The sequence below is a fragment of the Sus scrofa genome, chromosome 14, assembly GCF_054392235.1.
Source record: "Sus scrofa isolate SSC_HxYL_T2T_F1_AM1 chromosome 14, Sscrofa_HxYL_maternal_Yorkshire_Landrace_v2.0, whole genome shotgun sequence".
Taxonomy (NCBI): Eukaryota; Metazoa; Chordata; class Mammalia; order Artiodactyla; family Suidae; genus Sus; species Sus scrofa.
The window spans coordinates 39284965-39311060 of record NC_139396.1 but is presented as its reverse complement, the minus strand read 5'-3'; the positions used below and the strand labels follow the sequence as shown (position 1 = coordinate 39311060).

At 35.8% G+C, this 26096-nt stretch overlaps 1 protein-coding gene across 17 annotated transcripts in view; it reads left to right on the top strand.

Annotated features, from left to right (window-relative positions):
• The window catches only part of GALNTL6 (polypeptide N-acetylgalactosaminyltransferase like 6), a 1215026-nt gene that overhangs the window by 21646 nt on the left and 1167284 nt on the right, over positions 1-26096 (top strand). The gene's annotated exons all lie outside the window — the stretch shown is intronic.

Genomic DNA, 26096 nt, shown 5'->3' with positions numbered 1-26096 from the left:
ACTCTCCAAAATCTTTCCTTTGTAGGGAGACAAGCATAATGAGGTAAGGTAAGCTTTTCTCTCACATTGCGTACAGTATACATAGTGGTTGGTAGATGTTACATTTTATACACACTTACAGTATATGGAGGTTAATAGATTTAAGGAAGAGAAAGGAAATAGGGCTGGAGAAGTACAGACGTGGGGTTTAAAGATCTGTCCCTAGAAGCGCATGACCAGTGGTCTCCTCTGTTGCTGACACAGGCCAGGGGATAAAGGACAAGAGATGGAGGTCAGATATGTTTAGACAAAGGATCCCTGGCTGTTGACGATAGAGAAAACTGGTGAAGAGGGAGGGAGTGCTTTTCGGTTGATGCTTTGTTTTGTTTTCCTCACAGGGTGTGGGGGTGGAGTTATTTTAGTTGAAGAACCTTTGGAGAGGACATTTGGCTGAGAGCTGCAGTACTGTAGTTAACAAGGAGAATGAGTCACAGATCCAAGGGCAGCACCTAGACTTACCACCTAAGAACATTCTGTGTGTTCCTCTAAGCATCTTCACTCTGTGTTTAGATTTTGGGGAAAAACTTTGCCAAACACATTATTTAGAGATTAGGAGTAAATTTGAAAGGATTTATCAGGTCAGTGAGAACATTTTTGGTATAATTTCCCTTGATTTTCTGCTTACATTACTGCAAGAATAGAGTACAGTGTTCTACTTTTTAAAAAAATTGCCCTATGAATTTTATTACATTTATAGTTGTACGATGATCATCACAACCCAATTTAATAGCATTTCCATCCCAAACCCCTGGCCCATCCCCTCACCCCCAACCTGTCTCCTTTGGAAACCATATGTTTTTCAAAGGCTGTGAGTCAGTATCTGTTCGGCAAAGAAGTTCATTGTGTCTTTTTTTAGATTCCATATTTAAGTGATAGCATATGAAGTTGGTGTCTCACTGTCTAACTACTTTACTTAGCGTGATAATTTCTAGGTCCATCCATCTTGCTAAAAATGCCAGTATTTCATTCCTTTTAATGGCTGAGTAATATTCCATCATGTATATGTACCACACATTCTTTATCCACTCCTCTGTCGATGGACGTTTATTTTAGGTTGTTTCCATGTCTTGGGTATTGTATAGAGTGCTGCAATGAACACTGGAGTACATGTGCCTTTTTGAGTGCTGGTTTTCTCTGGATAGATGCCCAGGAGTGGGATTGCTGGATCAAATGGTAATTCTATTTTTAGTTTTCTGAGGAATTTCCATACTGTTTTCCACAGTGGTTGCACCAATTTACATTCCCACCAACAGTGTAATAGTATTCCCTTTTCTCCATATCCTCTCCAGCATTTATTGTTTGTAGACTTTTGATGATGGCCATTCTGGCCAGTGTAAGGTGGTACCTCGTAGTGGTTTTGATTTGCATTTCTCTAATAATTAGTGATGTTGAACATCTTTTCATGTGTTTTTTTGGGCATCTGTATGCCTTCTTTGGAGAATTGTCTGTTTAGATCTGCCCATTTTTGGATGGGGTTGTTTGTTTTTTTTTGTTATTGAGCTTCAGGAGGTGTTTATAGATTTTAGAGATTTATCCCTTGTCAGTGGCTTCATTTGCAAAGATTTTCTCCCATTCTGTGGGTTGTCTTTTTGTTTCATTTAGGGTTTCCTTTGCTGTACAGAAAATTTTAAGTTTAATTAAGTTCCATTTGTTTATTTTTGTTTTTATTGTCATTACTCTAGGAGGTGGCTCTGAGAAGATATTGCTGTGGTTTATGGCAGAGAGTGTTTGGCCTATGTTACAGTGTTCTACTTTTAAAAATATACACGATATTATGGAAAAATAGAAAACATCTTTCAGAGTTGAACTAGGTCATTTGTCTGGTCATGTATGGGTGCAAATGGGTCTATATTTGCATGCATTTTGTGATGGATGTCTTTTACCCTTGATTTTTTAAAATGTGTTAGAGGCTAGATTATTCTGCATATTTATTTAGGCCTTCTAGCCTAACAAGAGTTTATATCTATAGTTCAATAATATGAATTATCTGTAAAATGTATTTATTATGTAGATTGGCAGTTTAGTACACAGTATATAACATTTTATATCTATAGTGGCATACACTTTTATAAAATATTTTACTTATTGATATAGAATTACTTTTTAACGCTGTTGACAGTGTCTAATTATTCACCATGACCCATTGAGAAAATAGAAAATACTTATGTTTAATTAATGAATAAATAATAATTTAATTTTGTTTTCTACATCGTTACCAGTATATGTCTACAGTTGCCTACTAATGGATATGTAAATTTCATGACATATCTTGTCATGTTAAAGACAACCTATCAACTTTATCATCAGTTTTCTCATTTTAAAATAACAAGAGTTAGGGAGTTCCCATTGTGGCGCAGCAGGAACAAATCCAAATCCAATAGTATACATGAGGTCGTGGGTTCGATCCCTGGCCTTGCTCAGTGGGCTGGGGATCCTTCATTGCCTTGAGCTGTGGTGTGGGTTGCAGACATGGCTTGGATCCAGCTTTGCTGTGGCTGTGATGTAAACTGGCTCTATAGCTGTGACTGAACTCCTAGCCTGGGAACTTCCATATGCCACAGGTATGGCCCTAAAAAAAGCAATAAATAAATAAATTAATTAATTAACAATAGTTAATAGTGTGGCTTGGTGGGGGCACTGAGACACTTGAATAGCAGATCTACAAGAAAAGTGCTGACTTTAGAAAAGTGCTTGATGGACATATATACATATTTTTAATTGTGTAAGAATAGCTGGTTTTTTTTTTGTAATTTTACATCCCATCTTTTTCAAAACAATTCCCGATTTTGCACTGTCAGTCAGGTTAGTTTTCACCAACATGGAAGTGAGCTTGTGAACTTGGGGGCAACAATGACAATTGATCAATTGCTTGGGAGACAATCAAAATTTTTTTGGTTTTATCATTGATTATTTTAGGAGTATTTAAGACATTTCGAAAGATGTAGAAATATAATGTACTTATTTTCATCTTTGGAAATAATATAGAACAAATAAAATTGAAGAAACTGCCCGCCACCATCATGCACCACCTCTTATTTAAATGCCCTTCTCTTTTCAGGATCTGTCAACATTATCCTATGTTTGCATCCAACACCCCTATATATATATTTATATGTTTATATATGGCTAGCCAAATTATATAAATATGTAATAGTGTCCATTTCATTCCTTATCTTTATTTTTTACTCAGCATTATTTGTTTGCTATTAATTATTTTTGTCACATTTTATTCCTTCAGTTAATTGAGTTTTTATTTTGAATACTTTGTATTATACACAAGATTTTTTATTTTTTTCATTTTAATGAAAATTTTCAACCTTCCTTTTTGGTTCTCACTGCCTGTTAATATTTTCTATAGTGCAACTTATAAGCACTTTGGAGAAGAAGACGAGTTTAGAAATTGGGTACTTCCTAGCTTGAGCAATCACTTAACTAACCTAAATATTTTTGATATCTCTGAAATGAGAAGTTCGTTTTTGCATAAATGACATGTCTGATTTTATTTTGTTTCTTTTTAAAAAGATGTTGATTTCCCCAATACTACTTATTGATTATTGGATTTATTATCTATGATTATTGTTGTAAACTCTATTGCACATTATACTTCTTTATAGTTGTAGATTATCTTTTTTTTGCGTGCTTGGGTATTCTTGACCAGTGAAAACTTAGCTACGTAGTTTTTAAAATAAGTCTTAGTATTTAATAGAGTAAGTCCTTATACTTCGGTCTTCTAATTGGAAATTTTATTGGTTATCTTTGGTCTTACGCTTATGTAAAAATAAATTTTAAAATATGAAGTTTGTCAAAGTATTCATAGAGTCTGTTAACAGTTGTTTGGGAGTGATTTGATTTCACAGATAAAGTATGGGGTAATTTATATTCAAGGTGATAGAATACGCATTAACAAATAGGTCTCCTTAGCATTGTATATCTCTTTGTTTAGAATTTTAAAGTTTCATTGAAAAAAGATTTGTATTAGTCACCATAAAGATTTCATGCAATTACTAACTTATGCTAAATTTTTCCTTTTCAGCTGATTGTTGTTACCATTGTAAATGTCATTTTGTTGTGATTATAATGATTAGTGTTTTTGTGTTATGTAAATAAGTTTTAGAAGTCTTTGTCTAACCATGTCATTAAAAAATGTCCTGTGTTACCTTTATTACTTTAATATTTACATTCAGGTAAATACAAGCTTTTTGGAACTGATTTTTTGTGTGATGTGACACAGAAAGATATATATATAGATATATATAAAATCTCCAGAAACTTTTTGTTGAAAAGACCCTTTTTCTCCAATATATTGAATAACACCTTACTGAGAAATCAGGAGACTACGTATGTATGGATTTATTTCTTTGTCAAGGGTCTATTGTTAGTCCCTGGGTCATCACACTGTTTTAGTTGCAGGAACAGTAAATGAGTTTTGGTATCTCTGTCTGTCTTTCATTTTGTTCTTCTTTATCATGGAATTAATGTTCTTACCTATTGCAGTCTCTTATAAATTTAAGAATAAACTTGTCAATATGCCAAAAAGGGGTGGGAGGAGACAAAAAGAAACAATGGTGGGATATGGGATTTTAGAGCATTATATTAATTTTACCATATTTTATTTTTAATATAAAACATGGCATTTATTTACATTTATTAATGTAGGTCTTATTTCATTCTTTCCAATTTCATATATAGATACATATATATTTATATTTCTTTTTTTTTGCACTTGCACCTGTGGCTTATAGAAGTTCCTGGGCTAGGGGTTGAATTGGATCTGCAGCTGCAGACCTACAGACCAGGCAATGCCTCAGCAACATGGAATCTGAGCCACATCTGTGACCTACGCCACAGCTCATGGCAACACTGGATCCTTAACCCACTGAATGAAGCCAGGGATCAAACCCATGTCCTCACAGATACTAGTCAGGTTTTTAACATGCTGAGCCACAACAGGAACTCCCCCAATAATATTTTGAATTAAGTTTAAAAATGAAGTGGAATTCTCTTGTGGCTCAGCGAATTAAGGATTGAGCATTGTTGCTGCTACAGTTTGGGTTGCTGCTGTGGTGCAGATTCAAGGCCTGGTCAGGGAATTTCCATGTGCTGCAGATGTGGCCAAAAAAAAAAAGAAACAAAAAGAAAAGAACAATTTAAGAATAAAATTATTGTATATATTTTGTTACGTACGTTTCTGTGTATTTGAGGCTTTTGTTGCTATTTTAAATTAATGTATATGTAAATATATACATTTACATATATGTATAGTAGTGTATAATGTACAGTATAGTAGTGTAATAAAATCTTGTACTCAAGAATTGGTATCAAAATTAACCTAGTTTAATAAAATAAACTGGACAGCATTTATGTTTTCTACTCTATGTTTATATAAGACCAATTTTCTTTTGAAGTATAGTTTATTTGTTAGTTCTGGTGTATGTTAAACTATTCAGTTTTATGTGTGTGTATGTATATGATTATTTTCCATTATAGATTATTATAAATTATTGAATATAGTTCTATATGCCATACAGTAAATCCTTGTGTAACTGTTTTATGTATAGTGGTTTATATCTGCTAATCCCATACTCCTAATTTATTTCCCCACTCCCTTTTCGCTCTGGTAACCATAAGTTTGTTTTCTATGTTTATGAGTCTCTTTCTCTCATTTAAAGATTCATTTGCATTTTTTTAAATTCCATGTATAAGTGATGCCATGTAGTATTTATCTTTCTCTGACTCAACTTCACTTAGTATACTAATCTCTAGGTCCATTCACGTTCCTGCAAAAGCATTATTTCTTTCTTTTTCATGGCTGAGTAATATTCCATTTGTGTGTGTGTGTGTGTGTGTGTGTGTGTGTGTGTGTGTGTGTGTGTGTGTGTGTATCTTCTTTAGCTGATCATTTGTTGATGGGCACTTAGGTTGCTTCCATGTCTTGGCTATTACAAATAGTGCTGCAGTGAACATTGATTGGGGTGCATGTATCTTTTCAAATTAGAGTTTCATCTTTTCCTGATATATGCCTGGGAGTGGGATTGCTGGATCAAATGGTAACTCTATCCTTAGTTTTCTGAGGAATCTGTGTTGTTTTACATAGTAACTGCATCAACAGTCTAAGAGGGTTCCCTTTTCTCCACATCCTCACCAACATTTGTTATTTGTAGACTTTTTAATAATAAGTCATTCTGACATGTATGAGGTGTGATACTCATCATAGTTTGGATTTGCATTTCATGTCCTATTGGCCATATGTATATTGGTTTAAGACTGCCTTTTTTCCTTCTATGTTTGGATAAATTCATTGATGCAGTGATGTGGGCTTGGAGTAGGTTATTTTGTTTGATTTTTAATAAGATGTTATATAATTACTCTCTTTAATATATATGGAACTGTTCTAATTTTCTATTTCTTCTTGAGTTGGCTTTGATAAGTTAACTTTTGCCTTTCTTAATTTATATCTTCAAATTTATTAGTAGAAAGTTGTTCTGATAATATTCTTAGTGTATTTTATGCCTTTATTCATAATATCTTTTCATTTTTGTGATTGTGATATTTTAGGTCTTCCTTTTTATCACTCATGCTATAAGGGCTATCAGTTTTATGCCTTTTCAAGGAAACAACTTCTGGCTTTGTTTTCATCCCTCCACCTTTATTTATCTTCCTATTTTGTTAATTTCTGAGCTTTACTATTTTTTCCACTTTTTAAGTTTATTCTGATTTCTCTTATAGCTTTTTAAAGTTGAAATCTTATACAATTGATCTCTAGCCTTTCTTTTTTTCCTTATATGTGCATTTAAAACTGTATTTTCCCTCTATTCAGTAAAGATACATAGATATACTAATGAAAATAATTATTTAAATACTAATACATAAAAACTTTACTTATCCTCTGAAATCTTTATAACCATTTACTAAATTCTATTTCTGCATCTGACATTGGTTGTGCTAAGTTGATTGGTGAATTGAATTGTTAGACCAATCAGAACGATAGAAAGAACATATACCTTTCATTTAAGTTTTTCCTCAAGTGCCATAAATAAACTAGCCAGGGAAAACTACTTATTTTTTTAAGACTGTCTGCCTTTTACGCTTTTGTGTTTTCATTTATCTAGTTGGATATTAGAATTAATATATTAACATTCATTATATTTTGGAGTCGAAAAGAAAATTAACAAGACTTTTACATTATAAAATACTATAAATATTAAGGGTAAAATGGAGATACCAAAACATGTACTGTGCATTCATATAAAAATACTTTTATAGAGCTGTGAAATTCCAAAGATGTCTTTTAATTCCTTAATATTTAACCATAATGCCATGTTACATTTACATATTATACGTATGCATATATGTGTGCATATGTACTTATATAATAATAAATAATCTCTTTTATAATATAGATTATGCTTTTAACCATTAAATAAAATATAAGATTCAGATACATTTTACCTTTAACATAAATATTAGTGTCAGTGGAAGGCATCTACTAGGACATAAACAGACTTCGTTATCTTGTAATAAAATAACTGGTCTGGTATTTTATTAAATAAAAATTCCGTACATAAGGGATTTTATTAATATTTCATAGATGAGTTGAAATGAAATGAAACCTCTGATAATTTTTGCATAATCACTTGATTATAGTATAAAAGCTTTCTAATTTTGATGGAATTTGCAAGAAAACCTTTTTTTGATAGTTTTCTGGTTATTAACTCTTTGTTTCCCATTTTATTCTATTCATTCTCTTATTAGATCTGTATTATCCTGGATCTTTATATCTCTGACAGGCCTGACTGAACAGGTCTTACATTTCTGCTTCTCTTCTGGGTCCTGCAGATTATTCATATACTTAAAGAGAGAATCTGGTGCCTACAAAATAAGAAACTTAAGATCCAATTGCTAGTCAGCTGATAGGCTGTGATGATACTTGAGTCTTATGAAGGATAATTTTGCTATGGTAATATTGATCAAATACAATTACAGAGATTATTCTTCTGAAGAGCAATGCCTCTCAATCCTGTGAGTGCATCAGAATCACCTAGGGAACCTTTTAAGGAACAGCGGTCCCCAGGACCTTACTCAGATCAATCAGTTTAGAGTATCTAGGAATACTCTCAATGGCATTTTTTTCAACTCCCAAGTTAATTCTAATTTGCACTCAGGGTTGAGAGTATTGCCCTAAAGCCTTAAGACAAGTCCATCTGTCATATGTAGGCAATCCCGAAACACATACTGGGCTCTATCCCCAAAAGACACTTGCAAGTTGTGATAATTCCACAATGGCTTTTAATTAAGTTTGCAATAAGTCATAGATTTATACCATATCTCTTTAATGTATAAAGCTAATTATTATATAAATGAGGCAGTGTTAAAAAATTTGCACCAAAGAACACATGCATATTTAATATTTCCCCATGGTTTTGAAACATTACAACCCAGAGTGGGACTTGAACCCACAGGCTGGGACTCAGATCCAGCCAAGACTCAAACTGAGAATTGAACCCATGATCTTTTAATTAAAATCACACACCTTGTCCTTTTTTATTTACATTTTTTATTTTTTTGCTGCCCCGTGGCATATGGAGCTCCCTGGGCCAGGGGTCAGCTATAAGCCCCAGTGGTCAGCTGTAAGCCCCAATGGTCAGCTATAAGCCCCAGCAGCACCAGATCCACTGTGCCAGGCCGGGGATTGAACCCATGTCCCAGAGCTCCTAAACTGCTAACAATCCCAATGTGCCACAGTGGGAGCTCCTGAAATTCAGGATTTTTATGTCTCAGTGCAGAGGGGATTTAGCAAGAGGCAAAGTGATTGGTAAGAAGTAGATTTATTGAGAGAAATAGACAGAATGTTGGCCTCTCAGAAAGCAAGAGAATGATCTTGAAATTTGAGGTGGTGAGTTTTGATGGGCTGGTAATTTCATAGGATGTGAGTGGGTGGATTATTGAAAGTATTTTTGGGAAAAGGTGGAAATTTCCAGGAATTGGGCCACACCCACCTTTTGCCTTTTAATGGTCAGCCTCAGAACTGTCATGGTGCCTGTACACATGTTATTTAGCTAATGCGTTGCAAAGAGCACATAATGAGGCTTAAGGCCCACTGGATGTCAGATCATCCACCATCTTGGACCTGGTTGGTTCTAACCATTTTTATTGTATCCTCAATGGCTGTGTCATTCTTTAAGGACTGTGCCCTGAGCCTTCCCTCCTGTTTCAGTTTCATACCTACTATAATCTGGTCTAGAGTGCAGATGTTTGTTTATATTTTTAAAAATTTTTAATCCTAGACAATCATGGTCATTTACCTCTGCCTGCAGGAAGCTCCAGTGTAACGCTGGGCTCATAGTCTATAACTTTCTTCATTAAGACTTTTCTGTCTACTTTATTCCTCCACTCTTTTATCCATTTCTTTCTTTGCTTTGATTGTGGGTGAAGAAGTTTCCAATTTATTATTCTTATCTTTATTTTAGATGTTTTCGTTGCTGGCATAAGTAAGCTCCAAAGCCACTTAACAATATATTGCTCTTGTTTTCCCTTTTCCCCTTGTTCTTTCCTGCCCAGTACCATTTACAGCATAAATACTGAACAAATGGTTATCGAGTTAAATATATCCTACTGTTTCACCTCACAGAAAAATCACATGAATATATGCACTTACGCATTTCTGTTCAAAACATGAGTTTTTAATAGTAGTTATAGTGTGGGGGGTTTGTGTGTGTATGTGCATAATTTTCAACTTAAGAAGGTATAAAGATGTTGGGCTACGGAACAAAGGTGATCCAGGGTGGAAAATTGTCTACATAAAGGATAAACATGAAACCTACTCAGAATGGACACATATCCTCAGCCTTGGTTCTTTACAGGGAACCCCAGAGCTTGGTAGTCAACAATAAGGAACATGTCAGGTTACCCACAAGTAAAGAAAGCACAGGTGCAGCTTTATTATTATTATCATTATTATTATTATTGTTATTGTGATAAGAACACTTAACATGAGATCAACCCTCTTCAATTGTTGAGGGCTCAATACAGCGTTGTGAACTGTGGGCAAGCATTGCCCAGCAGGGCTCTGTACCTTAATCATCTTGCATAACTGATACCTTATGCCCTCTGAATAGCAGCTCTTCGTCTCCTCCAATTTTAGCCCCTGGCAACCATGATTCAATGCTCTGTTTCTGTGCAGTTGACTAACTGCTATGCTGCGTGGAGGGCCCTCAAGCCCCACCGTCTACCCTCTTCCACCTCAAGCCTTTCTGTGTCCTCGGGCCTGGGTCTCCTTGCTCTATCCTGAGTATTTTGGTCTATGACAGCCCAAGCCAGGACCTACCGAAAAAGTGATCAACTCCAAACATAGGAAAGGAAAGCCTGGAATATTTCTTATATGGTAGTGGGGATAACACAGTTAATAGAAAGGCTTGCAGATATGTCACACATGGGAGGCACGTGTAACAAAGGAACAAAGCTGACAGTTCTGACATGATTATCATAGAAAATTGGTAAGAAGAGGAGCTCAGAACGTGTGCTTCTAGTCCTGTTAAAATCTGCTGCCTCAAAATCCAGACCTTAATGAATGTTTAAGCTTGTTCACAAATTTGCATATGATTTGATAATCTCTGACTTTATTTATAGTTACCTTACTTGATTGGTCAGGAATTTATCTGGAAGGCAGGACAGTATAAAATATTTGAGGGTTATCTGTTTAAGGAAAAATAAGGTCCTTGGTAATTTATATATCATAGATTTGTCCCCAATTTACTGTCTCCTCCTAATTTCTCTGTGTATGTAAGATTTGATCATAGTAACCCTCAACTTCCATAACACACAACACACACACACACACACACACACACACACACACGGGTATGACTGACATATACTACAGATTGCTAGTATAAAAGGACAGCGATCAAGGGAATAAAAAAGATTGGAATAAGAAAAAGGACGTAATAAAAATGAACATTAAAATTTTGAGTTAACTAAGGTTAAAACTAAGTGAATGAGAATGCATAAGCAGAAAGTTGAAATCCAAGATTCATTTCCTTAATCTTTTTGGGCCAAATAAAACTGGATGTACCATGTCCTTTAGGCTTTTTATCCTGCCTTTCATTTTAGCAGTAATTTATTCATGAGTCTTAGAGACCTTTTTTTTGGCATCATTTAAATGTATCATATCTTGACAGTTTTTCCTCTCTTCAGGCTCATCCTACTCTGTTGTAATTTATTTAAGTATTTTAGTGTTTTAGAGGATTGTGGATTAATGATGCATTTAAACTGCTTTAGAATGACCTTAGGCTAGGTAAATTACTGAAGTCATGCCAGCCAGGGATATTTATTTTGATGGCAGTCAGCTTTTACTCTCCTGTTTAACCACATGGCGCACAAAGTAACTGGCTGGCTGGTTTAAAATATATTCTGTAAGAGTTACAAACAAATTTTATTAAGAGGGAAATAACTGTTTACAGTTTTGACCCTATTACAGGCAATATCCAATTCTATTTTTCACTGTGATTGAGTGACTTTATCTCAGCTGTTCATGGTACAGCTTTGAAAAGAAGTGTAACCAAGAATAGCACTGTCCTGAGCCTGGGGCCCCACACTTCAGGGCTGTGCATCTCACAATCACGCATGCGCATGCACATGTATATTTAAATGTGTTAAAGAAACCATGGGCACTTTTATCACTGGGAACCCCACATCCAGCTGTAGCACAGCCAGATCCATAACACCAAGCCTTCAGTCTGGTGACCCTCACTATTCAAGCCTTAAGGAAAAACTCGCCTATCTCCTACTCTTGGTCTTTCCAACAAGGACGGTGACTCAAAGGCAAGGACATCTGGTGGCTTGTACTGCTGACTTCTGAATAGACACTGCTGGAAAGTATGGGGAGCCTTGGAGTAGAAAATCACTTAGGTGACAGAAAAGTCTAATTAATTGAACTCCTCAAACATTTTCTCCAAATGTTTTTTCTCGGGAATGAATTTTCCTGTGAATGCAGTAGATTTTTGTGTGGCAAAGTATCATTTTCCAGGGATATACATTTAGCTGAGCAATAATTCTCTGGTTTCTCATCATGTTGAAATTCAAGTCCTAAAAGTTGCATATACTTCTCTAAACCATCTTGAATCCTTCTTTGATCACAGTGTCTTTTCCTGGCTCCGTTCACCCCAGCTGAAAAAGTCTATGTGATCTTGACTTAAAAAACTGTTGTTACTGAAAAATAAGAACTGCCTCATGAAAATCCAAGGGCCCTTTTATTCAAGATCATGCTGACTTATTTCATGTTTTAGTGAAAACTTCTCTGCCAGGACACTACAAATTTTGCAGGTCCTCTTTCATGAACCTCTGCCCCTTGTCCTATGAGTGGCCTCCACCACCAGACTCCTGTAAGATTCCTGCCCCGATGAATCTTTGAAAGCAGTTCTTTGCTGGCTGGCATCCCTACTATATATCAACTGTAAAAACATCTTTTTCTCTTCCAGATTTCCTTGTTAATACCAATGGTCCAAACATGTAAGAAAGTTTTAAAAAATGGGATTAAGATTGATCATGAAATGATTAATCAGTAATTGATAAAGTGAGAAAAAAGAGAACATGAAATGATCAAAGTTACATATTATTCAGTTCAACTTGTGTCAGTGACAAATACTGGACAATTAAAATTTATTGTATATATTGGTGAAACACTGGTCATTGAAAACAAAAGTTGAAATTAATGAACATTTTCATTGATTTATTAAAAATATAATTGGCTTAAGTGAGTAACTAAAAACATAACTTGCAGTATTAGGCTTTAGTTTAAGAGATTGCTAGAGGCAAACATAACTTCCAATATTAGACATTGGTTTAAGAGATTGCTAGAGGCACCTTTATGAAAATGGCACTAATATATTGGGAAAGAAAAGTATGTACAAGTTAGATTTTTAGCCCAATCTGGATAATGCCCTTTGTGGTGGTTGTTATGCACAGTCTGAATTTATTACTATGAAATGGGTCTTCAACAGTGTCTATAGCAATGGCGTTATTTTAAACAATTCACATCTCACATGCAGCACTTTTTTTGAAGTGCTCCAAAATGGAGCATCTTGATGAAATATACATTAAACTTTATTTAATGACCATTCTCAAGCACATTGGGAATAGTAACTATAAGGTATAAAGAATGAATGATGATGTTTTTGAGCAGTAACTAAATTAAGTTTGAATTTCCACTATACTAAGACAGTTACCAGAATTGTTGTTTACTGCTAATAATGCTAACGGACATTTACATAAGATGTCAAATGGATCTAAAATTGGCTAAAAGGTTTTAAAACTTGAAAATAATATTTCTAAATAGAAGCAACTTAATGTAAAATTCAATACAAAAGTGATAGTCTTATAAACATAAATGGGTTAGTAAAATAAAGTAAAATTTGAAAGAGACTGCATTGAATCTATATGCCTTGGGTTATGCAGTCATTTTGAGAAAATTGGTTGTCCCAGTCTAAGAAAATGGTTTATCTTTCCATATGTTTGTGTCATCTTTGATTTCTTTCAGCAGTGTCTTATAGTTTTCAGAGTCTTTTGTCTCTTTAGGTAGTTTTATTCCTATGTATTTTATTCTTTTTGGTGCAAAGGTAAATGGGATGGTTTCCCTTACCAATGATACTCCTAACAGAACTAGAAAAATATATTTTAAAATTTGTATGGAAACAAAAAAGACCTCAAAAAGCCAAAGCAATATTTAAAAAGAAAAATGGAACTGGAGGGATCAGGCTTCCTTACTTCAGACTATACTACAAAGCTATAGTATTCAAAACAGTATGGTACTGGGGTAAAAACAGAAATATAGATCATTGGAACAGGATAGAAAGCCCAAAAATAAACACAAACACGTATGGTCAACCAATATATGACAAAGGAGGCAAGAACATACAGTGGAGGAAAGACAGTCACTTCAATAAGTGGTGCTGGGGAAACTGGACAGCTACATGAAAAAGAATGAAATTAGAACATTCTCTAACATCATACAGAAAAATGAACTCAACCTAAGCATAAGGCCAGATACTATTAAACTCCTAGAGAAAAACATACACCGAAGGCTCTTTCATATAAATCACAGCAACATCTTGTTTGATCCATCTGCTAGAATAATGACAATAAAAACAAAAATAAACCAATGGGACCTAATTAAACTGAAATGCTTTTGCACAGCAAAGGAAACCACTAAAAAACAAACAAACAGAAAAATGATAATCCACAGAATGGGAGAAAATCTTTGTGAATGACTCAGCCAATAATGGCTTAATTGCTAAAATATACAAACAACTCATACAACTCAACAGCAAAAAAAAAAAAAAACCCAATCCAAAAATGGGCAGAAGACCTAAATAGATATTTCTCCAAAAAAGCCATACAGATAGGCAATAGACACATGAAAAGATGCTCAACATCACTAATTATTAGAGAGATGCAAATAAAAACTATAATGAGGTATCATCTCACACCAGTCAGAATGGCCATCATCAAAAAAACCTACAAATAGCAAATGCTATAGAGAGTGTGGAGCAAAGGGAACCCTCTTTCACTGTTGGTGGGAATGTAAATTTGTACAACCACACTAGAGTACATCAGAGGTGCCTCAGAAAACTAAATATAGAACTACCATATGATTGATCCAGCAATCCCACTCCTGGGCTTGTATCCAGACAAAACTCTAATTCAAAAGATACATGCCTCTTGTATGCTCATTGCAGCTCTATTCACAATAGCCAAGACATGGAAACAATCTAAATGTCCATCAGTAGATGAATGGATTAAGAAGATGTGTATATATATATTCAATGAAATACTACTCAGCCATAAAAAAAAAACACAATACTGGCATTTGCAGCAACATGAATGCAACTAGAAATTCTCATACTGAGTGAAGTAAGTTGGAAAGAGTAAGACAGATACCATATGATATTGCTTATATGTGGAATCTAAAATATGGCACAGATGAACCTTTCTACAGAACTGAAATAGACTCTGACATGGAGAACAGACTTGTAGTTGCCAAGGGGAAGTGGGGAGGAAGTGGGATGGACTGGGAGTTTGGGGTTAGTAGATATAAACTATTACATTTAGAATGGATAAGCAGTGGGGTCCTACTATAGAGCACAGGGAACTATATGCAATCTCTGAGATAGAGCATGATGGATGATAGTATAATAAAAGGAATGTGTATATATGTATGATTAGGTCACTATACTATTCAGCAGAAATTGACACAACACTGTGAATCAACTATCCTTTAATAAAAATAAAATTAAATTTAAAAATTAAATTAACATGACCATGTAGGAAAAGATTCTCAGACAAATAATATGCTGAATAAACTTTTAGACTAATTTCTGGCCTTTATAGATCATGATATATCCTTGATTTACAAGAAATTTAAACTGTTGTTTGGGGTTTGCTTTATAAAATTCCAACATTGACTGAGCACTTTGATAGCACAATTTAAGAAATACTGTCTGGAACTTGACATTGCATTAGGATAGTAGCAATCATTACATGAGTGGTAGTGAATTTATGATCAAATTAAAATATCTTGTAATAATCTATGAAACATCTATTTATCATATATAATGCATAATAGTTAAGATGCTATGTAAAATTGATAGCTCATTCAGAAAATATGTAAACATTTTTAGGCAAATTCTATTAATAATACTAGTTCTATGTCCCTAACAGAGGCTTTTATATTATTCCTTAGTTCAACCAGATCTTGGATGCTTGTGAGAGGTACAGGCAAGCAGTCAAGGAGGCTCTGTCCCAATGATTAGGTGGGCTACAGTTTTATCATCCAAGGGCAGTGGGGTTTGGAAAAAACAGAATTAGCACTGTTTAAAATATAGTGTTCACTTTACCCTCATCTTCCTCTTCTAGTTACCACTTCACCATTTGTGTCTGAGAGGTGTTTTGTTCCCCGATAACCAAGCTTCCCTCCATTGCCACTTTTGTATTCACAGACATGCGTACTGTCATTAGCGTCTTGGGCAGCCTTGGCTGATTCGATGCCCACAGAGTCCCTGGATAGATGGTAGAAACTTTGCAGTAGTTTGAATCCCATCTCCCCTTGTAAACTGTTAGTTTTTGTTGTGGGCTTTGTTTTCAGTTATGAGGTTTCATGAGCCTTAGATTAATTTGGCCCATGACTTGAGGCTATTTGTTGAGAGGACAGATTGTGGACGAGAAAGAGCGGCGGAACATCACCCAGAGACCTTGGCCCTTCTGGGCGCTGGATGTGGGGCTGTGGCGGCAGAGACTGAGGGAAATGCTGATTACTGTTTAGGAAAAGTGACTCTCCAAGAACTGATAGAAGAACATGGATAACTCTCAGGGTAGCAGGAAACATGTAAATAACCAGCACCAGGAGGGTTGCTTTGTGAAGATAACAAGCAGTTTAATTAGAAGTGGTCACTGTTTTACTTGGAGCTGCTTGTTTTCAGCTGATAGAGATCTTTGACTTTCCTGCTCCCTTACAGGCAATCAGCATGAAATAGTGTAACCAAGCATATCTGCAGGTTTGCTTGTCTCCCCGCCATGGACATTAATCTTCTCCTCTCCATTCTATGGATAACGTTTGATGACCTTCAGCATCCAAATGTTCAAATTGCTTCCCAACATACTTAGCCAATCACTACCTGGCGCGCGTATTAATGAATCCATTTGCCTGGAAATTGCTGCTAAATGAAATGGAGGTACTTTGGTAAACTTCCAATTATGTAGGAAGCTGATGCTTCTTTATTGTTTTTATTTTTCCATCCAGAATTATCCTGTTTACATCTAGAAGGCAGAACACTTGCTTGTCTCTGTTTTGAGGAAAAAAAAAAAAAGACAGAGAGACAGAATAATGACCTCTAGATTAAAGGTTGGAATATGATGACCATGTAGGATCCTGGATTGGATTCTGTTGGATTCTGGACCAGTTGTTAAGGACATTCAACTATGGTCTGATGTTAGATAATATTTCTATGTTAATGTCAAATTCAAAACAGATTCCTCCTTTTTCACATTATCATGCTGGTATTGGGAAGTGCTTATCCTGACTGGGATTTCATTTTCCAACTCCCTTGAATTTATATGTAGTCATGATCTGGGTATTACTAATAAATGTGAAAAATAAGTCATATATATGTGTATGTGTGTGTATGTATATATTATTTATATATGTGACTTACATATATGTAAAATTCCCAAAGTTTTTAGGAAGTAGGTGTGCCCTCTAAAACCCCTTTTTCCCTTCAGTCAGAGGCATAGAGAGGAGCAGAAGGTTGTAATGGATGGTAGAGCTGCAAGATGGAAGGGATGCCAGTCTCTGAATTCCAATAAAAAGAAAATCCACCCAGCAGACACAATGCCAGATTTGAAACTGTCATGTTAATAAGAAAAAAACATTTTTATCCATTAAGAAATTAACCTTTGAGGTTTATTTGTGACAATTCCTAATAACCTACTAATGAAGGCAGGGCATCATGTTGTGTAGTTCATTGGATGGCCAATAAATTGTGAACCTACTTAGCATCATAGCTGCCAATGACAGATATGCTTTTGCCTCATTTTTCTAGAGGAGCTGACACTGTCATTGTTTGTGGATCAGGTTTCGTTGCACTTAATTTTCCTTCTCCACTTTTCAGTACACTAATTGATATTCTTTATAATACCTTTCTCATTTGTTTTAGTACATATGATGTCCTGAAATCGTCTAGTTCTTGGTTGTTTATTCTTTGGTTCCTTCCTGACATTTTCCATTATTTCAGTGCACTTTTACCATAGATATTGTGCTTGATCCTTGTTATTTGTGCATTCCAGATTTGAGAGTTCACCTACTCATTAAAATTTGTTTGTAACCCCAGAATCAGTGCTTGCAGGGCCTCATGGCCAACTTCAGACATACACACAGTGGAGAAACCTGAGTCACCCAGTTTACATGTTCCCACCCAAAGTGGATCAAGATGACAGCCTGTCTTTTCAGGGCAGCTCTGGTACGGAGATGCCCAAGGGGTGCAGGCAGCAGGGGGCAGGCAGAGCAGAGCACAAAGCTCATATTTTCCGCCAGTGGTTTGGGCTTGAAACCCAGTTCTAGCACCTGTTAGGAGAGTGACTGTAGGCAAGTCACTTAAACACTTCTGCCCTCGAAGCAATTGTTCAGTCTTGTTCATTCAGCATTCCCAGCAACTTTATAGAACAGAACACCCTGAACTGATGAGAACTGTGTAGCTCCCTTTCCTTACTTTCAGTGAGTGTGTATGTGTGTTGATTTTTGGATTAATAAATATAATTATTCCTGTATTTAAATGTAATAATTCGTTAATAATTCCAATAATTTTGTCCTTATATTGAGCTAATAATGTGGATACTATAATTTATAAGATAAATTATAACCTACTGTGTGTGTGTGTGTGTGTGTGTGTGTATGTTTATGTGCTTTATTTGGTGCTTGCTTTGTTTCTTCTTCACTTGGTTGGTTTCTGCTTTTTCTGCTTGGACCAGCTCAGGCCAGCTCAGGCCTCCTCCCCTCCAGGACATCCTTCTTCATTTCCAGTCCCTCCACTGAGCTCTCATCATGACCCCCATCACATAAACATTAAATCCTCTGTAAATTGACTGTGAGTTCTGATGTTAGGGCTTAGCATTTCATTTCCCTGGCTCCTGGTATAGGTCATGGCAGGTAGAAGTTCAACATATGATCCTTGGGCAGATCCAAATGAAGGATGTCAAGATATAATTTCAGATATTTTTGGTGAAGAGACTAGTGAAGAGTTGCTTCAAAGCATACTTCTTTTTATTTCAAGCTGTGCCAGGTGCTTTTCAGTAAGCTGGTTTTTCATAGGCTGATGTGTAGCTCCAGCCATACACACAGGTATGGAAGACTGAGTCTGGACAACTGGGAACAAATCCGTTGTTTGTTTTCAGAAATTAACTCAGATGCATCCATCCAAAGATCATCAAAGACATCTTTGTACTTCTGAATCACCCTGTATCTTGAATTTAGTTTCTTGGTATCTAGTATCGAATCTCTAGGAATGATTTGTGAATGTAAAAAAACAAAAACAAAAAAACAACAAAAAACTATTTCACATTTACAAAAGTTTTCATGTGGAGTTCCCATTGTGGCTCAATGGAAACGAGCCTGATTAGTATCCCTGAGGATGCAGGTTCAATCCCTGGCTTCGCTAGGTGGGCTAAGGATCTGGCAATGTTGTGGTTGTGGCATAGGTAGACAGCTGCAGCTCCAATTCAGACCCTAGCCTGGGAACTTCCATATGCTGCAGGTGCAGACCTAAAAAGCAAAAATAAAGTTCCTTGTTATTGCAGTGGTCCTATGGGAAGGCAATTGATGTTTCTCTCACATAAAATGACATTATAAAAACCAGTAAATGTACATTAGAATATCAGTTGGCTTTAATAAATCAGTTGCAATGTACACTGAATGGGGAATAAATTTAAATGTTCAAAATTAGAATTAGCTGAATATGCTCACCAACAAAACTTTGTTTTGGAATGCGGTGACAGTTTTATTTGTGATTTAAAGTTTGGGTGACTTACGGTCAGCTCTCCATATCCATGGGTTCTGCATCTGCAGGTTCAACCATTTATGGATGGAAAATGCTCTGGGATCCAGGGTTGGTTGAACCTGTGGATTCAAACCTGTGGACTCAAGGGCCAACTGTAAGGGAACTAAGTCTGTGTGGGTTTTGGTATCTGAGAGAGAGAGGGGGTCCTGGGACTAATCCCCCGTGGATATCGAAAGATGACTATAGTTTTATTTTTTAAATGGAATCAAGGTATGGAGTGATAAAATGAGAATAATACTAAGGAGGTTGGAATATTTGCTATGTAGCTCAGTGTCTATGAGAGAAAAAGAAATACTCACCAATGGGAGGTGCTGTAGGCGATTGACGGGGAACCTGAGAGCAGAGCAATCCAGGAGGTGTTTCCTTGTTCTTTCACATAGAGGATAAATATTTTCCATGTGCATGGCATTCTGATTTTATCTTTATCATTCTCTAAGCCATATATACTTGGGATAGAAGCAAAGAAAATCTTGCCAGCAATTCTTGAGAAAATTGTAAATATCATGAAATGTCACCCAAACATACTTTTTACATATCCAAATTTAATTCTAAATAGGTAAATTTGTATCGAGAGAGTGAAAATAGCATTACACTTCTTTGTACCACCGGGTGCCAGAAACCATTCCAAGAGGTATCTGTGGGTTAGTTCTTGAGTTTCTTAGCCACCTTGATTGTTAGTGTGTATTATTCTCCAGCAACGCAATATAGGTGAATGCCAAGAACACAGAGCTTTAATTTCATATTTCTTATTGTTGAGCAGTATTAGCCTTTGAATAAAGGTTCAAGGCATCTCTGGTAGTATATAGTATACACAAGGAAAAATGTGAAGTCAAAGATGGATGTGATGTAATTTGTAAAAGTAGGAGCATTTTTATTTATTCACTATTTCTCTTTGATCCCCAAAGTAATACGTATTTTAAATTACAGAACTAAGTTCATACTCTACTTCACCTTCCTATTTCATGTTTTGAGCTGACTACACACCTAGCTCATCCCTGGCTTTCAACTTGGAATTGTTGCCATCCCTTATTCTAGTATCCTGGCAGAATCAGTCACAAGACTATCATCTTAGCAGAGAGATGTGACCGATTGCTTTAAAAATAAATGATACTAGGACTGAATCAAGAAAGAAGAAGGTTCATTAAAACCTTGAAGAAGCAGCCTCATCACTTTCTGCATATTGCTCTTGACAATGCCTGAGAGATAGCTATATATTATGTTTATTTTTAGAGCCAACCAATCTCTTTTAACACAAACTGCTGGATAGAGAAAGCCATAACACTCTCAGATAGCTCTTAAATTTAGTGAGAGTGAGCTGAATTACTTCTTTCTATTGGGAACTGCTGTCCTATCCTTCATTTTGAGCAGATTTCTTTAAAATAAACATAGAGAAAAAATACTACATGCTTTGAGCCTATTGATACACTTGGTCTTTTAATGAGTAATGTATGTGAACTAAAGGCATAATAAAGTAAGCTGACTAAGAGCTATATGCATCTTTTTAAGTGTCTGAAAGGCCATTGCCATTTGATTTTTCTAATCAAATTGCTCAGGATGACTGTTTTACTTCCTGCGTAGATAGATATTTCTGAAGACCTTAAAGCATCAAGCATCTCCTTCAAAATTAAAATTTTAGAGTATCAGCTCTTGGCTGTATTTCCTTTGGATTCATTTGAAAGTGTATTAAGGGAAAAAACTAAGCAGAGGGTTTGACTCCACAAATCTGTTTTGTTTTTCAAAGTAAATTAGTACTTAAAAGTGAAATCAAAGTGTAAGATTGAATAGATTTCAGTGACCAACACAAAAAAAGTAAAGAACATTTCAAAATATTTAGTAGTAATATATCAGGAAACATCTAAAGAATCCTGAAATTATTGGAATTAAGTACATAAAGAATCAAAGTTCAAGTGATAAGTGAGATTTCAAAGATGACAAGCACCTGCTTCTCTTTCTGTTGTCCACTTTTGTGCACTATTTTTATGTCTTTCATTTTATCACTATGATCTGGTTTCTATTTATGGACATATGGCTCTTATTCAAAGCAGCTGATGCCCTTCTTTTGCATATAAGTGGAAGCTATTCTAAAGCTGCTGCCATAGAAAGAATGTGTGTAGACATGAGGAGGGGGAGAAATGGTTGTGCTGTCCAGGTGTGTATTGCTTAAAAAAAACTGGAAAATAGTATTGAAATACGGTAAATAGGAAATCTATGGGATGGACCCAGAGCTATAAAATACTATTTGCTGGAGGCAGGATCAAGATGGCGGAGGAGGAGTAGGAGGATTCTGAGCTCACTTTCTCCCATGGACACACCAAACTACAACTAAATATAAAACAAGTCTCTCTAAGAATACTTGAAGACTAGCAGAAGGGCTATTCTGCAATGAAGGAGATAAAGGAAAAAGGACACATTAAGATGGGCAAGAGAGGCAGAGTAATGACCTACAGCCCTGGCGGGTGACCCACGCATGGATGTGGATATTACTAAGTCAGAGGTCTTTCCTAAGGAGGGAAGGGTCTGAGTTCCATGTTGGACACCCTACCCTGGGCTTTGGTACTGGGAAGATGTACCTCCTTAATTGGTTTTAGAAACTGGCAGGGATTATGTCCAGGAGAGCCTGAGGACTGTACAAATCTGAGAATCTGCTCCTAAAGGACTTACTCCAATGCAAAGGCCCTACGATGAAAAGCTTTCCAAGAATACCCCAGCATGAAAACTTAAAGGGCCATATAAGACAAGCCCATAGCTAACAACGTACTCAATAGCAAAAAAGCTGAAAGTATTTCTTTTTTTTAATTTATTTTTTATTGTTATTTCCCCCAACACCCTTTTCCCCCCCACTGTACAGCATGGGGACCCAGTTATACATACATGTATACAATTTTTTTTTCTCCCATTGTCGTGCTGTGTTGTAAGTATCTAGACATAGTTCTCAGTGCTACACAGCAGGATCTCATTGTTAATCCATTCCTAAAGCAATAGTTTGCATCCGTTAACCCCAAGCTCTCAATCCCTCCCACTCCCTCCCCCTCCTCCTGTTGTTTTTTATGGCTGAGTAGTATTCCATTGTGTATATATATCACATCTTCCTAATCCAATCATCTGTTAATGGACATTTGGGTTGTTTCCATGTCTTGACTATTATGAGTAGTGCTGCAATGAACATGCGAGTGCATGTCTTTTTTAAGGAAAGTTTTGTCCGGATATATGCCCAAGGGTGGGATTGCTGAATCATATGGTAGAAATAAAAGCAAAAGTAAACCAATGGGACCTAATCAAACTGAAAAGCTTTTGCACAGCAAAGGAAACCAAAAAGAAAACAAAAAGACAACTTACAGAATGAAAGAAAATAGTTTCAAATGATGTAGCTGACAAGGGCTTAATCTCCAAAATAATCAAACAACTTTTACAACTCAACAGCAAAAAAAAAAAAAAAAAAAAAAAAAACCCAATGGAAAAATGGGAAAAAGACCTGAATAGACATTTCTCCAAGGAATATGTGCAGATGGCTAACAAGCACATGAAAAAATGCTCAACATCCCTGATTATTAGAAAAAATGCAAATAAACTACCATGAGATACCACGCCATCATTAATAAGTCCACAAATAACAAGTGCTGGAGGGGGTGCGGAGAAAAGGGAACCCTTCTGCACTGTTGATGGGAATGTAAGCTGGTACAACCACTATGGATAACAGTATGGAGCCACCTTAGAAAACTATACATAGAACTACCCTATGACCCAGCACTCCCACTCTTGGTCATATATCTGAACAAAACTTTCCTTAAAAAAGACACATGTACCCACATGTTCATTTCAGCACTATTCACAATAGCCAAGACATGGAAACAACCCAAATGTCCATTGACAGATGACTGGATTAGGAAGATGTGGTATATGTGCACAATGGAATACTACTCAGCCATAAAAAACAGCAAAACAATGCCATTTGCAGCAACATGCATGAACTAGAGATTCTCATACTGAGTGAAGTAAGTCAGAAAGAGAAAGACAAATACCATATGGTATTACTTATATCTTGAATCTAATATATGGCACAAATGAACCTTTTCACAGAAAAGAAAATCATGAACTTGGAGAATAGACTTGTGGTTGCCAAGGGGGAGGGAGTTGGGTGGTTGGGGAGCTCGGGGTTTATAGATGCAAACTATTGCCTTTGGAATGGAATAACAATGAGATCCTGCTGTGTATCACTGGGAACTATGTCTAGACACTTATGATGGAGCTTGATAATGTGAGAAAAAAGAATGTATGCATGTATGTGTAATTGAGTCACCATGCTGTACAATAGAAAAACAATCATATTGGGGAAATAACAATTTAAAAATTAATAACAAAAGCACCAAGACTATGCAATAGGGGGAAAAGGCAATCTCTTCAATAAGTGTTGTTGGGAGACAGCAACATGTAATAGAATAAAACTAGACCATTTACTCACACCATATATAAAGTCAACTCAAAATGGATTAAACAGACTTAAATGTAAGACTTGGAACCAGAAATTCTTAGAAGAAAACATAGTCAGTGTGCTTTTTGACATCAGTATTAGTAACGTATATGTATATATATTTTGTATCTGTCTCCTCAGGAAAAGGGAACAAAAGCAAAAATATACAAATAGGTCACATCAAATTACAAAAAAAAAAATTGTGCAGTGAAGGAAATCAGTAACAAATCAAAAAGGCACCCTAGTAAATGGGAGAAGATATTTGCAAATGATATATCCAGTGAGGGGTAAATATCCAAAATATATAAAGTACTCATACATTCACTATTAAAAAAAAAAATCCTAAACGATCCACTTGAAAAATTGACAGATGACCTGAACAGGCATTTTTCCAAAGAAGACATGCAGATGGACAATAGGCAGATGAAAAGATGCCAAACACTGCTGCTCATTAGGAAAAAATGCTAATCAAAACCACAATGAAATACCACTTCACTCCTGTGAAAATGGGTATCATCAAAAAATCTACAAATAGCAAATATTGATGAGGATGTGGAGGAAAGGCAACCCTTGTACAATATTGATGGGAATGTACATTGGTACAGCCAGTATGGAAAAGAGTATGGAGGTTCCTTAAAATATCAAAAATAGAACTTCCATGTGATCCAGCCACTTCACTTCTGGATATTTACCCAAAGGAAAACAAACAAACCCACCGATTCAAAAAAAATATATGCAGACCATGTTCCTAGCAGCATTATTTACAAGAAAACAACATAAGTGTCCATAGACAGATGAATGAATGAATGAATATATATGTATGAATATTACTCAGCCATAAAAAAAGAATGAAAATTTTCCACTTGCAACAACATGGTTGGAATTTGAGGGCATTATGCTGGGTGAAATAAGTCAGACAGTGGCAAATAGTGTATATTTTCATCATATGTGGCATCAAAAATAATACAAATAAATCTAATGAAACAGAAACAGTCATACTGTTTCAGAAAACAAAGGAGTGGTTGCCAGAGAGACTGGGAATTTGGTGCTGGGCGAAAAAAATGGTGAAAGAGGATTAAGACGTACAAACTTTGCAGTTATAAAATAAATAAGTCACAGGGATGTCTTGTACAGTACAGAGAATATAGTCAATAACATTGTAATGACTTCGTATGGTGCCCAATGTATAAACTTAATGTAATATTATAAGTAAACTATACTTCAATTGAAAAAATAAAATGCCATTTGCCATTCAAAGCATTGTCGAGATAAACATCAAGACCCAGAATGGAGCTACAACAAACTGGAATTTAGATAACTTTCCAGTCCTGTAGATGCTCCTTTTGAACAGAGAAACATTATTTCCATCAGCCAATACCCAAATGCCAGGCCAATTCTGGGCTCTGTATTTACTTCCTTGTTTCTGACTTTCTGTTTTTCACTTCCTAGTTCCTTATTCCTCATCTTATAAAAGCATCCTGCTTTCTGCTCCATTTTGCAGTTCTCGGGACTCTTGGGAGCAGAGACTACCAGCTTCATAAAGGGTTAAATAAAGTTTATGTGTACCACCTCTTAAAAGATAAATTGAGGCATATTAAAATGTTTATTTCGGCAAAAATCTATTGGAATCAGGCAGCATCTCACCTAGCAGATGGAAAAGAGCTCTGAGGAGCTGTAGAAAATGAAAGTTTTTTTTGTAAATGTAAAGGAGTGGGAACAAGGAAGTTATACTTGGGGGGCGGGGGTGTGGTGGGGAGGAGAGATGGATTACTGCCGAGTTAACTTCCTTTAGGGGATAGCAGGGTCCATCTGGGCAGCTGACCTTCCTAGACTGACCAGGGAATTCCTTACCAATTGGTTTAAAATTCCATTTCTGGGGGAGCTGAAATTGTAACTAATGAAGTCTTGGTTTGGTAAAGTGGGGCTTAGCATAGGCAACTCCATTTTTGGCCTGTTGTCTGGTTTTTAACACATATCAATTGTGTTCT